This window comes from Diplotaxodon limnothrissa, linkage group LG10 (assembly GCF_057381915.1).
Source record: "Diplotaxodon limnothrissa isolate DT_005_m linkage group LG10, D_limnothrissa_male_GT1.1, whole genome shotgun sequence".
NCBI lineage: Eukaryota > Metazoa > Chordata > Actinopteri > Cichliformes > Cichlidae > Diplotaxodon > Diplotaxodon limnothrissa.
The window spans coordinates 327,661-345,496 of NC_140605.1; the positions used below are offsets into that span (position 1 = coordinate 327,661).

Sequence of the window (17,836 nt, forward strand, 5' to 3'; positions counted from 1 at the left end):
AGGTTGATGTTTTATTGCTGCAGACTAAAATGACATTCTTGTCACCTGCAAGACACTTGTCTTTAATGTCACTGTTGCTCTCCCAGCCACACATAACTATTAAGCGGTGTACAACTTTGAATCCCTCTACATTGTTGCCCACGGAGGAGGAGGGTACACCACATGTGTGCAGTGAGCATGTAGAAACACAGTGTAAACCTAGAAGTGATTTAACGGACATACCACTCACTGAGGGCAGGGTTTGGTTTGTTGATGGTTCCAGTTTTAAAACAGCAGAGGGAAAGACTAAAATGGGCTTTGCTGTTGTGGATGATGTGCAGGTCATCAGTGCTGGGCAGTTATCACATTCCATGTCTGCCCAAGCAGCTGAGATAGTGGCTCTGACGGAAGCCTGCAAAGCAGCTGAAGGGCAGGCAGTGACTATATATACAGACAGTCAGTATGCATATGCTACACTTCATTTCTTTGCCGCTCAGTGGTCAAGACGAGGCATGACAACATCAACAGGGAAACCTGTGGAGCATGCGACACTTTTACAGGACCTGTTGAAAGCAGTCTTACTGCCTAGTAAAGTTGCGGTTTGCAAATGTGCAGCACACACACGTGGCACTGACCCCATTGTACTAGGCAACGCCTTTGCAGATAAAATTGCAAAGGAAGCGGCCCTTGGAACACATGGGGTTCATGTTCTGGCGTCTCAGGAGCAAACTATGCCCATCACACATGATGTGTTAGCAGACATGCAGTCACACTCACCTCCAGCTGAGAAGCAGCTGTGGCTCACTAAAGGAGCAAGCCTGCGAGGTGATGTCTACTATCTTTGTGATAAACCTATATTGCCTAAAAACTTATATAGGACTGCTGCAATTTTGAGCCATGGGCTCTGCCATGTCTCAACAGCTGGGATGGTAGCAGCAGTCGAACGGCAGTTTTTCACACTGGGATTCAATGCTTATTCAAAACATTTTTGTAAAGCATGTTTAATATGTTGTAAACATAATGCTCAGGGGAACCTCAGACCTAAAAGAGGAAGGTTTCCCAGACCCAGCTACCCATTTGAAGTAATCCATATGGATTTCATTGAGTTGTCTAACTGTAACACCTACAGGTACTGCCTGGTAATTGTGTGCCCGTTCTCAAAGTGGGTAGAAGTTGTCCCCACTAAGAAAGCAGATGCTATTTCAGTGGCTAAAGTAATATGCAAAAACGTGATCCCAGAGCATGGGATCCCCCAGACTATTTACAGTGACAATGGTCCTCATTTTGTGAATGAAGTAATTGAGAAAATGTCACAACATCTGGGGATAACGCTGAAAAACCACTGCTCATACCACCCACAAAGTGCAGGGCTGGTTGAAAGGACTAATGGCACAGTAAAGCTGAGACTCAGGAAAACAATGGAGGAAACAGGCAGAACATGGGTAGACTGCATTGAGCTAGTGAAAATGTATATGAGAATCACGCCAACTGATAATGGCCTAACGCCTTTTGAAATAATATATGGCAGGCCATTTAGAGTTCCAGTGTTCTGTAATGATAATGATAAAGCAGAAGAAGAAAACACACTAGCAGACTGGATGATTAAAATGCTTAAAAGCAAAGAAGTCATGAGTGCAAATAATCTGCCAGATGATTCTGTTTCTGTACAGGAAGAACGTCTGAAGCCAGGGGACTGGGTGCTGATAAAGGTCATAAAGAAGAAGTGCTGGTCGAAGCCACGGTGGGACGGACCATACCAGGCTCTGCTGACAACACCAACTGCTGTGAAGATTGCAGAACGACCCACCTGGATACACCAAAGCCATTGCAAAAAGGTGACACACATCCAGGCCAGCTCGGAGTAAGTGGCAGGAAGACCGGGTACAAAGGGGGGGGAAGCCTCCAGGGCCCCTCGTCTCAATCCGGTGAAGAAACCAACTGAGCCACAGGTACTCATCAGAATGGCTGGTAAAGTGTTGTCTACCCTGCTGGGTGTAATGGCTTTGATGTCATCATGGTCAGCTGTGGAGACCCTGTATGTCCAAGGAAACCACACCCAATACCCTCATGGCTATTCTACAAACTTTTGGTGGCAGTTTATGAATACAACTGCTCACTTGAACAATAGGACGGACTGCTATGTGTGTGCTCATATGCCGTTATCCGCATATACATCTGGACTGTGGCCGTACAGCATACCAGAGGACAGGAGTTGGTGTCTGTTGGGCTTAGCAACTCATCCTGGCAACAGAGTCCTCTAGTCCAAGGCCAATTACAGTACACCTCTGAACATCACCTGGAGTAAGTCGCCACTTCTGAACGTGAATTGTTCTGAGCAAACTGACTTATTGGCCTGGCCTCAAGTGTCAGACCCACTGCCAGACATAATATTGCTGAACAAGCTGAACGCAGCTCAACTGCCGTTGTGTGTGATGAACAATGGATCACTGTCAGTGGGGCAGCTCCCGCTTCATTTATGTGGGTACATACAGCGGGGCAAAAAAGTATTTAGTCAGCCACCGATTGTGCAAGTTCCCCCACTTAAAATGATGACAGAGGTCAGTAATTTGCTCCAGAGGTACACTTCAACTGTGAGAGACAGAATGTGAAAAAAAATCCATGAATTCACATGGTAGGATTTGTAAAGAATTTATTCGTAAATCAGGGTGGAAAATAAGTATTTGGTCACCTCAAACAAGGAAAATCTCTGGCTCTCACAGACCTGTAACGTCTTCTGTAAGAAGCTTTTCTGTCCCCCACTCGTTACCTGTATGAATGGCACCTGTTTGAACTCATCATCTGTATAAAAGACACCTGTCCACAGCCTCAAACAGTCAGACTCCAAACTCTGCCATGGCCAAGACCAAAGAGCTTTCGAAGGACACCAGGAAAAGTATTGTAGACCTGCACCAGACTGGGAAGAGTGAATCTACAATAGGCAAGCAGCTTGGTGTGAAAAAATCAACTGTGGGAGCAATCATCAGAAAATGGAAGACATACAAGACCACTGATAATCTCCCACGATCTGGGGCTCCACGCAAGATCTCATCCCGTGGGGTCAAAATGATCATGAGAACGGTGAGCAAAGATCCCAGAACCACACGGGGGGACCTGGTGAATGACCTGCAGAGAGCTGGGACCAAAGTAACAAAGCTCACCATCAGTAACACACTACAACGGCAGGGAATCAAATCCCACAGTGCCAGACGTGTTCCGCTGCTGAAGCCAGTGCATGTCCAGGCCCGTCTGAAGTTTGCCAGAGAGCACATGGATGATACAGCAGAGGATTGGGAGAATATCATGTGGTCAGATGAAACCAAAGTAGAACTTTTTGGTATAAACTCAACTCGTCGTGTTTGGAGGAAGAAGAATACTGAGTTGCATCCCAAGAACACCATACCTACTGTGAAGCATGGGGGTGGAAACATCATGCTATGGGGCTGTTTTTCTGCCAAGGGGACAGGACGACTGATCCGTGTTAAGGACAGAATGAATGGGGCCATGTATGGTGAGATTTTGAGCCAAAACCTCCTTCCATCAGTGAGAACTTTGAAGATGAAACGAGGCTGGGTCTTCCAACATGACAATGATCCAAAACACACCGCCCGGGCAACAAAGGAGTGGCTCCGTAAGAAGCATTTGAAAGTCCTGGAGTGGCCTAGCCAGTCTCCAGACCTCAACCCCATAGAAAATCTGTGGCGGGAGTTGAAAGTCCGTGTTGCTCGGCGACAGCCCCAAAACATCACTGCTCTCGAGAAGATCTGCATGGAGGAATGGGCCAAAATACCAGCTACTGTGTGTGCAAACCTGGTAAAGACCTATAGTAAACGTTTGACCTCTGTTATTGCCAACAAAGGTTATGTTACAAAGTATTGAGTTGTATTTTTGTTATTGACCAAATACTTATTTTCCACCCTGATTTACCAATAAATTCTTTACAAATCCTACCATGTGGATTCATGGATTTTTTTTTCACATTCTGTCTCTCACAGTTGAAGTGTACCTCTGGTGCAAATTACTGACCTCTGTCATCATTTTAGGTGGGGGAACTTGCACAATCGGTGGCTGACTAAATACTTTTTTGCCCCACTGTATACACCTACTGCCCTCCAGAGAATGAGAGCAGGTGCATGAAATGCTTGACCAGTGCGAAGTGCGCTGAGAACTTGACATCAAGGAGGACTGAATGCAAGTTCAACCGGGCTTACAGAATACCAGTAAAAGCAAAGAGTCAGAAGTGGACAGGCTGTGCAAGGACGGTGCCGAGCAGTAAAGGAACAAGAGTTTTGGCTGATTGGTATTTCCTGTGTGGACATAAAGCCTATCTATCACTCCCTGAAGGATGGGGAGGATTGTGTGCCGTGGTGAAGTTATCGGATCATGTCTTCTTCATGGACAGAGTTGAACATCACCCTGGCAACCGATTGATTGATTGATTGATTGGTAATTTATTTCAACATGTGAACAATATACAAGTACATTTAGAAAAGAAATAAGAGAGAAAAAAAATACTATACAAATTACATACAAAAAACCATTTTGATTAATTTACATGTTGAAAGGGAGTGGGAAGAAGTATACACTTATTTAATCCCACCCCTTTGCCATAAATTATCAGTGAATATTTAGTCAGCTTCCTTACTGATATAATTTGTAATAAAAATCGACGGAAGCGTGAGGTGAATATAGCCTCACCTAACTCTTTTGGAGTAACAGTAGACACTGGAGTGCCACGAGAATTTCGCATTTGGAGTGGAGGAGCTAAATTCTTCCAAAGTCTGATCCCAAACATCGGAGTTGCAGAGGTGCGGGATCATGTGGAGATCAACCGGTATGCCTTACTGCGACACATTAATCTCACTAAGACTCTGGGAACAGTCTTAGCGGAGGAGCAAAGGGCCATCAGAACGATGGTACTGCAGAACAGGCTGACCCTGGACTTGATAACAGCATCACAAGGAGGAGTGTGTAAGCTGATTGGAGAGACGTGTTGTACGTTTATCCCAGATGGATATACGACTGGAGGAGACATCTATGAAGCACTGCAGAACTTAACTGCTCTGCAGAAATATGTGGCGGACCACACATCAGGAGGAGACGCGTCACAAGGCTGGATAGCCTGGTTGACATCTGGACCATGGTGGAATATGTTTCTAAAGTTTTTGACTCCCATTCTTACATTATTGGCTTTGCTTTGCTTGTTTACAGGTTGCATCTTGCCATGTGTAAGATCGATGGTGAATAAAATGATTGCTAACACCTTTACCAATTTCATACTGTTGCAGCAGCGTGACATGGATGCTAAGGCTAATATGTGTGTATGAAATGAAGCCTGCACTGAAAATGTTGACAAGTGGTGTAGAGCTGAAGATATATATACGCCGTATAGCCTTAAAAAATGACAATACAGGGTGGTGATGATGGGTTTAGATTTTATTATTGGCATTTGTATTAGGAAATATTTAACCATATATTCTTAGAGGTGTATAATCAATTGTGTAGTGATAGGTTGTGTGATCTTTAACAAGCTACATCCTGGGAGCATGGGAAGAGGTCGTACCTTGTCTTATTGTTTTATGGTAGGATTAACGTAGCTACGTCTGTTCTAGTCTAAGTGCTTTTTGTTTAGATGAACTGCTGGACCTCCTCACCGGGGGGTCTACCCTCTTCCTGACCAAGGATGTTTGCTTGTGTGCTTTTATGACCCTTTGATCAGCAGTACCCCCCCCCCCCCCCCCCCCCCACACACACACACACACACACACACACACACACACACACACACACACACACAGTATTCTTTGTTCACATGTATACCTATGTGAGATGCTATATGTTAATGACCCTATGCATATTCATGTAACCACAATAAAAGGAGTGCTATGGGGAGCCTGGCTGAGAGTCTGATGGTGGTCAAGTGGTGGAACGACGCCTCCCTCATGCATGAGTAACGTAGCAGATTGTCCTTAACGTTCCAGCGGATGGGTTCAAGCTACAAACCTATCATTTCCCTATATGAAGTCATTCTTTTTTGAACAAAACTCAAAACGGAGCCTATTATTAATCTTTCAGTCATTTCTAACCCCCCCTCCCAAAAAAAAAAATAAAAAAAAATAAATCCCACATGAATACTACCCTTTAGGGCTAAGCCCCGGGTGTTTCAAATGTCTGGCTCCGCCTCTGGTTGGTGGTGGTGCTTGATGAGACAATCAGTGCCATCCCTCTGTCCAATGACATAGTTGCAAGGTGCCTATGTGATATTTGAAGTGAGGAACAACTTCTTGATGTAGTGAAGGACAAGCTTTGTCTTACAGGTGAACAATATAGATAGCAATCAAGGCTGTTTGCTTTGTTATGTCAGGGTCCCTGTGTGAGGACTTGCTGCTTTACTGGCTTGGTGTGGAGAGGGAGAATCCACTCACAGGACAGAGAGCTGTGGGCATTCTGCTTCCCTTTGCCACATCCTATCTCTGTGAGAGTGGGTTTTCTGCTGTTGCCTCACTGAAATTAACAATAATAATAATAATAATACATTTTATTTATAGGTGGCTTTCAGACCCTCAAGATCACCTTACAATAACACGTGAACAATAGCATTTAAAAAAAAAACATTAAAAAAATATGTATATATAATAAACATGGTCAAATAAAATTTAGACATAAACAGTCATAAAAGTATAAAGGCAAGTATAAAAACTGAGCAAGGTAAAAATGGACTAAGACAGATCAGGTGTATGCAATTCTAAATAGATGAGTTTTGAGACATGATTTAAAAGTGGTGAGACAGTGTGTGGTCAGGAGAACAAGTGGAAGTGCATCCAAAGTCTCGGGGCAGAACAACTAAAGGCTCTGAGTCCAATAGTAGTCAGGCGAGCAGGTGGAACTGACAGAAGGAAAGCTGAAGAAGAGCGGAGTGTACGAAGGGGCGAGTATGTATGGAGAATAGGGCTGCCACAAACGATTATTTTGATAGTCGACTAGTCACAGATTATTTTTGCGATTAGTCGACTAATCAGATCATCATCCATTGAACGTAAAAGTACAGCTTATTGCACCAGCAGCATCTGCTCTTATATAACTATCATTAGCTTACAGCTTTAAGTGTTTAAGGTCTGTGCTAACTAAAAATAAAGACAAGATGATAGTTAATTGAATTCTAATTAAATGTGCAGATTGTTTCGGTGGAGTTTAATAAACTCAGCCGATTTACTCAGGAACAAATAAAATACTGAAAAAAGCCAAACAATAACATTTTTAAGTTATCTAAGTGACTTGTATATGTTTAACCTGAGTAGGGCGGTGGGTTTGAAAACGATCTGCCGGGAGTCCGGTGCTCTCATGGCCCCCGGCTAGCTATCGAGCTAGTGGGTAACAGACGCCTCCGAAAACGTCGGAGCGCTTTTGAAAATATGTGGTGTCCTGATAAACTGAGCAGATATGAGGTTTACACAGCTACATTCTCGCCTGAAAATATGTTAAACGTTTATTTTGTGACCCAGAAAGAATAATAAGAGTAATATTAAAACTAACTAGCTGCCGCCATTGTTGACAACTGCGCTGGGCCGCGCTATGAATTCTGGGACACAGTTTCTTCTTCTTCGGGGTTTAACGGCAGCTGGCATCCTTGTACATGCAGTGCTGCCATCTTCTGTTTCAGTCCGTTATTACACTCTTAAATCCTGCTACTTATTCCTGCTTTTGGGATCTTACAAAGCTTCAAATGACGCGTCGACTATTAAATCAGTCGTCGACGATTTTGATAGTCGACGTAATCGTGACTAGTCGACTAATCGTGGCAGCCCTAATGGAGAAGATCGGATAGATAGGAGCGAGGTTATGAAGGGCTTTGAAAGTGAGAAGCGGGAACTTGAAATTGACACGGAGGTGAATTGGGAGCCAATGGAGCTGTTTAAGAACAGGTGTTATATGTTCAGTGGCTCTTGTTCTGGAAATAATACGAGCAGCTGTATTTTGAACTAACTGCAATTTATGGAGAGATTTTCGAGGTAGACCATAGAGAAGAGAATTACAGTAATCTAAACGAGATGTGACAAGAGCATTGACAAGTATGGCGGTACTGTGTGGAGTGAGTGAGGGACGAAGACGGTTAATATTACGGAGATGAAAGTAGGAAGACCGAGTGATATTATTTATATGTGCTGTGAAGGACAGAGTGCTGTCGAGGATGACACCAAGACTCTTAACCTGAGGGGAGGGTGTGACATCAGAGTTATCAACGGATAACGAAAGACTGGTTGGAACTGTAGTCAGTTTTGATCTGGTGCCTATTAAAATGAATTCTGTTTTATTGCCATTAAGTTTAAGAAAGTTGTGAGTAAACCAGACCTTGATTTGACTTAAACAGTCAGAAATGGATGTGGGTGGGAGAGTAGCTGTGGGTTTGGAGGAAAGGTAGAGCTGGGTGTCATCTTAGCAGTGAAACTGGATGTTATGCTTCCTAAAAATATTACCTAGGGGTAGGAGATAGATGATAAAAAGTAAATGACCCAGGACAGAGCCTTGGGGTACACCGGAATTAACTGGATTAGATACTGATCTGTGAGGGAGTAACTGAACAAACTATGAGCAGCCAGAGAGATAAGAGATAAACCAGGCGAGTACTGTACCATTGATGCCAATAGATGCTAATCTGTGAAGGAGGATGCAGTGGGAGATAGTATCAAAAGCTGCTGTAAGCTCAAGGAGAATGAGGATGGCAAGATGGCGCCGGTGTGTGTGGCTGCTCGTCTGTCACTGCCAAGTTTGTTCCTGTTTATATTATTTTTAATTTGTGTCATCCACGAAACAAAGTCTCTGCTGAGGTATGATCGGCAGACACTATTGGACCTCAAACCTGTGGTCCAAAATATTGTGTCGTTTGGAGCTGGTGGGCAGCAACCCTTGCCCCCATTTGCATCAGAAACCCCGGGTTACCTGTACCTGTACTGCCTCTGGGTTGTCACCACTGCCGGGGTAAACGAAGCAGTCGCCTGGTGAAGCTAAAGGTTTCTCTAAAGAATTATTCTGCTGTTTCCCGACCAGTGCATGGATTATTTCCAAGACTGTTTGTGTCTCTGTGTTTTCTGGATCCTGTTGATGCCTGTTTGGTGCCTATGGTCAGCTTTAACTTGTGCTGTTAAGAGGGAATGTCGTCAAGCAGAACGGAGATGGAAAAAGGATAAACTGCATGTATCATTTCAAATTCTAAAAGACTGCTGGCATCGCTACCAGAACACTGTTAAAGAGGCAAAAAGGGAATATTTTGCAAATATTATTTCTTCCAACTGTCATAACCCACATGGGTTATTTAGGACCATTGACACTGTTCTTAATACTCCATTGAATGTCTGTTTGGAAGTAATTTTCTGAACTTTTTTATTGAAAAGGTTGTCACCACCAGGGCTCTTATCACAGCTCCTGACTCTGACCCCTCTGTCTCTGACCCTTACGCTGCTGTTTGTACTCAGTTTGAGCTTGTGACCCTCTCCACTTTAGAGGATGTGGTTCGCCATATTAAGCCCACAGGTTCCCCCCGGGATCCTGTCCCTCCACAATTCTTTAAAGAAATTTTTCCTAGTATACAACAGTATGTCCTTGACATTATTAACAGCAGTCTGTCTTCTGGTATGGTTCCTGCAAATTTCAAACATGCAGTAGTGCAGCCATTGCTTAAGAAACCTGGCCTTGATCACACAGTTTTAGCGAACTATAGGCCTATTTCCAAGCTGCCTTTACTCTCCAAGGTTTTAGAGAAAATTGTTCTTAGTCAACTGAAAGATTTTCTAGATGATAATGGCATCTTTGACGTTTTTCAATCAGGTTTTAAAACCCTTCATAGCACAGGATCTGCATTATTAAGGGTTTTTAATGACATCCTTCTGCCATGTGATTCTGGTAACCATGCTGTTCTTGTCTTGCTTGGCCTAACTGCTGCCTCTGACACAGTAGACCACAATATTCTAATTTCTCAATTAAATGATGTAGCGGGTATTGGTGGCACTGCACGTAATTGGTTTAGGTCTTATTTGTCAGATAGAACTTTCTCTGTCAGCCTTCTCGGTTCCGAATCATCTTTTGCTCCTCCGTCATGTGGCAACCCACAGGGCTCAATTTTAGGGCCACTGCTCTTTTTATTGTATCTATTGCCTCTGGGTTCCATCCTTAGGAGGCATTTCATTGTTATGCGGATGACTGCCAAATTTATTTACCACTAAAGCAGAAGAATGGCATCTCCATAAAACCTCTCTTGACATGTCTAGATGACATGGTTGGCTCTAAACTTTTTAAATTTTAACGAAAAGAAAACAGAAGTGTTGGTGTTTGGACCTAGTGGTCCCTGTGAGTCCTCTGTTGATTTAGGATCCTTGGAAGTCTATTTTGAACCTGTTGTTACTGACCTTGGTTTTAAGTTGGACAGTGATTTTAAATTGGACAACCAAATCAGAGCAGTGGTGAAGTCCAGTTTTTATCATTTAAGGCGACTGGCAAGAGTAAAATCTTTTCTTTCAAGGCAGCACCTTGAAACAGTGATCCATGCTTTTATTTCTATTTTATTTCTATTTTTATGTCAGTCATTGCTCTCACGTCTGCAGCTGGTTCAAAATGCGGCTGCACGACTCCTAACAGGAACTCGAAAAAGAGAGCATATAACCCCTGTGCTAGCCTCTCTGCACTGGCTGCCTGTGTCTTTTAGAGTTCATTTTAAAATTCTTATGTTTGTTTTTAAATGCCTTCACAGTCTTGCCCCGCCTTACCTCTCTGAGCTTCTTCATCCCCACACACCCTGTCGGTCTCTCAGGTCAGCTGACCAGCTCCTGGAGGTACCAAGATCCAGGAGGAAGCTCAGAGGGGACAGGGCCTTCTCTATCGTGGCTCCTAAATTATGGAATAATTTGCCCTTGCACGTTAGAGAGGCCCCTTCACTGTCCACTTTTAAATCATGTCTTAAAACCCACTTTTATTCCTTGGCTTTTAACCTCAGTGAGACTTAGTTTCTCTTTTAATTGAAGTAGTTATTTCATTAATGATTTCACTCTTCTTTTATTTGTTTTTTATTTATATCTCATGTAATTTTATTTTACAGTTCCAATGTACAGCACTTTGTGTCGGCTGTGGTTGTTCTAAAATGCTTTATAAATAAAGGTGATGAGGATGGAGATAAGTCCAGAGTCAGCTGCAAGCAGAAGATCATTGATGATTTTTACTAGAGCTGTTTCTGTACTGTGACATGAACGGAAGCCGGACTGAAACTGTTCGTACAAGTTATTTCCAGTGAGATGACGATGAACCTGTGCAGCCACTATCTTTTCCAGAAATTTTTGCTAAGAAAGGGAGATTTGAAATTGGCCTGAAATTATTTAGATTGGAGGGATCTGAACCATTATTTTTCAGTATTGGGGTTATTATAGCAGTTTTAAGAGAAGAAGGAACAGAACCAGATATAAGAGAAGAGTGTACGATATTAGCAATCAGTGGGGCAAGAGACGAGAATGAGAGTTTAACAAGATTTGTCGGCAGTGGATCAAGTTTACACGATGATGACTTTAAGTTAGTAATTATGGAAGATAGCTGAGTTATTGTGGGAAGTTCAAAATTGGATAGATAGGATGACAGCTGAGAAGGACAAAAAATGCATATAGAACAATTGACCATATCCCAGGATGAGGGCAATTGTTGATAAAGATTCTCAATCTTGGTGTAAAAAAAAGTCCATAAATTTATTGTAAACTGCGGCAGAGTGTGTATGTATGGCAAAGGTATCTGGGGGTTTAACAACATTGTGCAATGTAGAAAACAAAGTGCGAGTGTTTCCTTCAGCGGATTCAATAACAGAGGTGTAGTAGGCAGATTTGGATGGATAGCTTCTTTATAATGTTGTACATGACTGAGATACATGTCCTTGTGAATAGTAAGTCCTGTTTTCCTGGAGAGACGTTCCAGGAGGCGTCCAGTAGCTTTAAGTTGGCGAAGTTCAGGTAAATACCATGGCGCAGAGTGAGAGAAAGAAACAGAGTTTTTTGGGGAGCCAAGGTATCTTTCTTATAAATCACACATCAATAACCTCACCCGTTCTGCCTACTTCCATCTACGCAACATTAACAGATTGCTTCCTTCTCTTTCCACCCAGTCTACGTCCATTCTTGTCCACAGTCTTGTTACCTCCCGTATTGACTACTGCAATTCTCTTCTGCATGGTCTCCCCCAAAAATCCCTCCATAAGCTTCAACTGGTTCAGAACTCTGCTGCTCGCATTATCACCAGAACCCCCTCCTACCAGCACATTACCCCTGTTCTTCAGGAACTTCACTGGCTCCCTGTGAAATTCCGGATAATTTTCAAACTACTTCTGCTCACCTTCAAGGCCCTTCATAACCTCGCTCCTTCTTACCTTTCTGACCTGTTAACCACCACTTGTTCTGCCCGTTCACTTCGTTCTTCTTCTTCTGTCCAGCTTACTGTACCTTCCTTCCGCCTCACCACCATGGGAAGCAGAGCTTTCAGCTGCTCTGCTCCCAGGCTGTGGAATTCTCTGCCCCCTGAAATAAGAAATATTGGTTCTCTCCCCCAGTTTAAATCCCAACTCAAAACTCATCTGTTCAAATCTGCATATTCACTGTGAATACACTGTTTGTTCATTTTATCTTGTGCTTTATTTTATTGTTCTTATTCTGCCATTGTTTTACTAATTGTTTTATCCTATTGTAAAGTGTCCTTGGGTGACTTGAAAGGCGCTCATAAATAAAATTTATTATTATTATTATTATAAGAGGTTGATAAGTTCATTGTTATAGTGAGATACCAGGTCATCTATGGAAGCTGAGGCATCAGTGATAGGTAAATTATTAATGCCATGGGAAAGATCTGATAGATCAATGCCCCTAATATTTCTAAAAGTAATTGAGCGGTTTTGTTTATTTTTGTATAGTGGGAGACTAACAGTGAATAAAACTAATTTATGGTCTGAAAAAGGCATGTCCAATACAGCACAATTTTTTTTTTTTTTTTTTTTTTGTGTCCCGTTTGGATCTTTAGCCATCAGAATTGTTGTCTTAAGGCCAAGAAAGATGCCAAGCGGATTTATTTCACCAAGTGGATCATCATGGCCTTGCCATATTGGTCCATTTGATTGACCTTTATTATAATTATGAATTTATTTTATTTTCGGTTGCTACAAACGGGACAGACATGACTGTGGGATAGGACAGGGAGAAAGAATGAAAGAAAGAGAGGGAGAGAAAGAAAACCAAAGGGAAAAGAGACGGTGAGAAAGGGGGGAAGAAGGAAAGAAAAACAAACAAAACACCTGGATCACCTGTATGGAGAAAAAAAAACAGAAGAGAAAGCAAACAAAAAAAAAGAGCAACATAATAAAAAACAGCACCATCACAATAAACTAGCTAGCAGTAGATAACAGTAGATACTAAATATTAAACGATATTGTGCAGCACGCAAGATAGACAGCGCACAATGTGCTTTGAGGCAGCAGCCAAGAAAGCTGTAGTCCGCGTCTGTAAACACCCGTGTGTACACCTGTGTGCACACCTGTGTGGATCAGCATGCTTGTAAAAAGGTTTCTCCATGTAACGATCTGCTAGGGAGTGTGGGGAGCCATAGCCCCGTCCCCCAGGGCATGAAGCAGGTATGGAGGAGATCCAGGCCCCAGATATCGAGAGGCCCCAGAGTACAAGGACCCGAGGAGGACCACCAAAAGGGGGGGAACCGTGCCACCCTCCTGGGAAGAGCTGAGTAGAGCCCCAAAGGAGAGGTCACCCCGCAGCTACGGAGCAGAGGCCAGAGGGGGTTGCAGTGGCGTGCCCGCGGGCTCTGCCGGCAGCCAGCTGTGCTAGAGAGGACCGAGCTTCAGGCCCAGAGGCCTAAGGGCATCCCACCCCCCGGAAGGATCCCAGCCGGGCCACAGGCGCCCGGCCCTGCCAATCGGCCACCAGGAGTGAGGCGGTACATACATGAGCGCCCAGCGCCAGACGACAAGGACCACCAACACACCAATGTCTGAGGGCATCAGCCACCGGCAGGGAGTGTGGTGAGGGGAGATAGGCCTCCGTACTTTAGAGGGCCTGAGATGTACCCAGAGAGGTTGAGTCTAAGACCCAACCTGACATATAGACACAGACGAACAGGCACACGTGGACACAAACGTGCATTCCCACCCCCATATACACAACCAAATACTCGGCACTCACCCAACGTGTAGACAGACACAAATAGACACTGCACAGACAGTCACACTCCCCAAACATACTCTATATCCCAGGTCCAGGTACCCCCGCCCCCAGAGGGGCAAGCTGCACCTAGACCCAGGAGATGTAACCCTTCTCTCTGGGGTGGAGGCAAGCGGACCACCTCCTTATCTGCAGTAGCAGGGAGGCCCCGCATCCCAGACCCCAGTCTGACGGCCAGCACCTCCTCCCAGCCCCCCAGCCCTGACGGTTAACAGAACCGGGGTGAGTGAAGACCTCAAATCTCCCTACGCCCGCTCATATGTAGTGTTGCTGTGTGCTGTTCTAAAGTGCATTTAAAACTCAGGAGAGCATGGTACTTGCTTCCTCTCAGAGAGCAGCACAGCTCCTCCCGAAAACCCTTAGTGTCTAAATGCATTTAAAATTGAGGGTAGGGCACCAGCGCCAGAGGTGGGTTGGAATACACCGGCCATCCTCTGGATGCTGTGAAACGTGCCCACCCCCAAGGCCCTATATGTATGTGTTATGTGAGAGTGTGAGTTGTCCAATTCAGCACAATTCTTAGGGGTGACACCAATACAGCAAACAAGATCCAAAATGTGTCCTCTGGAGTGTGTGGGAACGTCCATATATTGGTGTAAGCCAACATTGTCCAGACAGGATATAAAATCTCTTGTGGCTGAATTTGATGTGTTGTCCATGTGGATTTTAAAATCGCCCAGCAGTAGTATATTTGGAGATAAGAGTAGGATTACGGCAAGAAAGTTAGAAAAATCAGTTAAAAAGTCAAATTTGATTTTCGGTAGACAGTAAACAGCAGGATCGGACATTAAGCAATCCGATGGAAACGGGATAGTCGCCGCTAGCTTTGTAAGCTGACCGGGCAGGGCTAGCAAGCACACTACGGTCAGCAGTCTGTCCACCAGGCTTCCTAGCGGAGCGGCGGTGAGATGACCACAAGGATGGTATCGGGTTCCTGCTGTCAATCCTGTAATTCCGTCTGGATCCGCAGTGGACATACTTTCGACGCGGGACCAAGGGGATGCCAGGGTGTAGCCGGCGGAAAGGTCGAGAGGTGCTGGAAGCGCAGAATGAGTTGGTCTGATGTCGAGTATCTCAGCGTGGAGGAGACGGGCCGGAGTATTAGGGTGGAAAATAAGTATTTGGTCACCTCAAACATGGAAAATCTCTGGCTCTCACAGACCTGTAACGTCTTCTGTAAGAAGCTTTTCTGTCCCCCACTCGTTACCTGTATGAATGGCACCTGTTTGAACTCATCATCTGTATAAAAGACACCTGTCCACAGCCTCAAACAGTCAGACTCCAAACTCCGCCATGGCCAAGACCAAAGAGCTTTCGAAGGACACCAGGAAAAGTATTGTAGACCTGCACCAGACTGGGAAGAGGGAATCTACAATAGGCAAGCAGCTTGGTGTGAAGAAATCAACTGTGGGAGCAATCATCAGAAAATGGAAGACATACAAGACCACTGATAATCTCCCACGATCTGGGGCTCCACGCAAGATCTCATCCCGTGGGGTCAAAATGATCATGAGAACGGTGAGCAAAGATCCCAGAACCACACGGGGGGACCTGGTGAATGACCTGCACAGAGCTGGGACCAAAGTAACAAAGGTCACCATCAGTAACACACTACAACGGCAGGGAATCAAATCCCGCAGTGCCAGACGTGTTCCGCTGCTGAAGCCAGTGCATGTCCAGGCCCGTCTGAAGTTTGCCAGAGAGCACATGGATGATACAGCAGAGGATTGGGAGAATGTCATGTGGTCAGATGAAACCAAAGTAGAACTTTTTGGTATAAACTCAACTCGTCGTGTTTGGAGGACGAAGAATACTGAGTTGCATCCCAAGAACACCATACCTACTGTGAAGCATGGGGGTGGAAACATCATGCTATGGGGCTGTTTTTCTGCCAAGGGGACAGGACGACTGATCCGTGTTAAGGACAGAATGAATGGGGCCATGTATCGTGAGATTTTGAGCCAAAACCTCCTTCCATCAGTGAGAACTTTGAAGATGAAACGAGGCTGGGTCTTCCAACAGGACAATGATCCAAAACACACCGCCCGGGCAACAAAGGAGTGGCTCCGTAAGAAGCATTTGAAAGTCCTGGAGTGGCCTAGCCAGTCTCCAGACCTCAACCCCATAGAAAATCTGTGGCGGGAGTTGAAAGTCCGTGTTGCTCGGCGACAGCCCCAAAGCATCACTGCTCTCGAGAAGATCTGCATGGAGGAATGGGCCAAAATACCAGCCACTGTGTGTGCAAACCTGGTAAAGACCTATAGTAAACGTTTGACCTCTGTTATTGCCAACAAAGGTTATGTTACAAAGTATTGAGTTGTATTTTTGTTATTGACCAAATACTTATTTTCCACCCTGATTTACGAATAAATTCTTTACAAATCCTACCATGTGGATTCATGGATTTTTTTTTCACATTCTGTCTCTCACAGTTGAAGTGTACCTCTGGTGCAAATTACTGACCTCTGTCATCATTTTAAGTGGGGGAACTTGCACAATCGGTGGCTGACTAAATACTTTTTTGCCCCACTGTATACCCATTTCAATTATTCATTTTTACCAGTGACACCAATATAACATCTCCACATTCACAAATATACATTTCTGACATTCAAAAACATAACAAAAACAAATCAGCGACCAATATAGCCACCTTTCTTTGCAAGGACACTCAAAAGCCTGCCATCCATGGATTCTGTCAGTGTTTTGATCTGTTCACCATCAACATTGCGTGCAGCAGCAACCACAGCCTCCCAGACACTGTTCAGAGAGGTGTACTGTTTTCCCTCCTTGTAAATCTCACATTTGATGATAGACCACAGGTTCTCAATGGGGTTCAGATCAGGTGAACAAGGAGGCCATGTCATTAGTTTTTCTTCTTTTATACCCTTTCTTGCCAGCCACGCTGTGGAGTACTTGGACGCGTGTGATGGAGCATTGTCCTGCATGAAGGATGCAGACTTCTTCCTGTACCACTGCTTGAAGAAGGTGTCTTCCAGAAACTAGCAGTAGGACTGGGAGTTGAGCTTGACTCCATCCTCAACCCGAAAAGGCCCCACAAGCTCATCTTTGATGATACCAGCCCAAACCAGTACTCCACCTCCACCTTGCTGGCGTCTGAGTCGGACTGGAGCTCTCTGCCCTTTATCAATCCAGCCACGGGCCCATCCATCTGGCCCATCAAGACTCACTCTCATTTCATCAGTCCATAAAACCTTAGAAAAACCAGTCTTGAGATATTTCTTGGCCCAGTCTTGACGTTTCAGCTTGTGTGTCTTGTTCAGTGGTGGTCGTCTTTCAGCCTTTCTTACCTTGGCCATGTCTCTGAGTATTGCACACCTTGTGCTTTTGGGCACTCCAGTGATGTTGCAGCTCTGAAATATGGCCAAACTGGTGGCAAGTGGCATCTTGGCAGCTGCACGCTTGACTTTTCTCAGTTCATGGGCAGTTATTTTGTGCCTTGGTTTTTCCACACGCTTCTTGCGACCCTGTTGACTATTTTGAATGAAACGCTTGATTGTTCGATGATCACGCTTCAGAAGCTTTGCAATTTTGAGACTGCTGCATCCCTCTGCAAGATATCTCACTATTTTTGACTTTTCTGAGCCTGTCAAGTC

General features: G+C 44.4%; 1 protein-coding gene and 1 pseudogene across 1 annotated transcript in view; one reads left to right on the plus strand and one right to left on the minus strand.

The window, feature by feature from the left end:
* Positions 1-17,836, minus strand: part of dmpk (DM1 protein kinase) — a 93,182-nt gene that overhangs the window by 51,910 nt on the left and 23,436 nt on the right. The gene's annotated exons all lie outside the window — the stretch shown is intronic.
* LOC146623661 (uncharacterized) lies at positions 1,886-5,303 on the plus strand (annotated as a pseudogene).